Below are 322 nucleotides of genomic sequence, written 5' to 3' on the forward strand. Positions count from 1 at the left end.
ATGATGTTATGATGTGGAATACTGATAGCAAAAATTACAAAATTATTAAACCATGACAGGGGGAATACTGCTTTTCAGTACCAGCTAACTTGATTTCTGCAGTCAGAAAATCTTACAGTGATTGAAAGAGGGAAAGCTGAGAGCAGTCTGGGATCATCCTGGCTATGGCTTGCTGTGAAGACTGATGTGATTCTCAGTTGATAGGGTGGCAAGTGTGAGACAGGGTGAAGTTTAGCAAATACAGCTGAGGGGCAGACCCTTTCTCTGGAAAATATGTTACTGAATTTACCTGCAGAGACTCATCTCCTCACTGTGATTGGAA

The sequence above is a fragment of the Coturnix japonica genome, chromosome 5, assembly GCF_001577835.2.
Source record: "Coturnix japonica isolate 7356 chromosome 5, Coturnix japonica 2.1, whole genome shotgun sequence".
Classification (NCBI taxonomy): domain Eukaryota; kingdom Metazoa; phylum Chordata; class Aves; order Galliformes; family Phasianidae; genus Coturnix; species Coturnix japonica.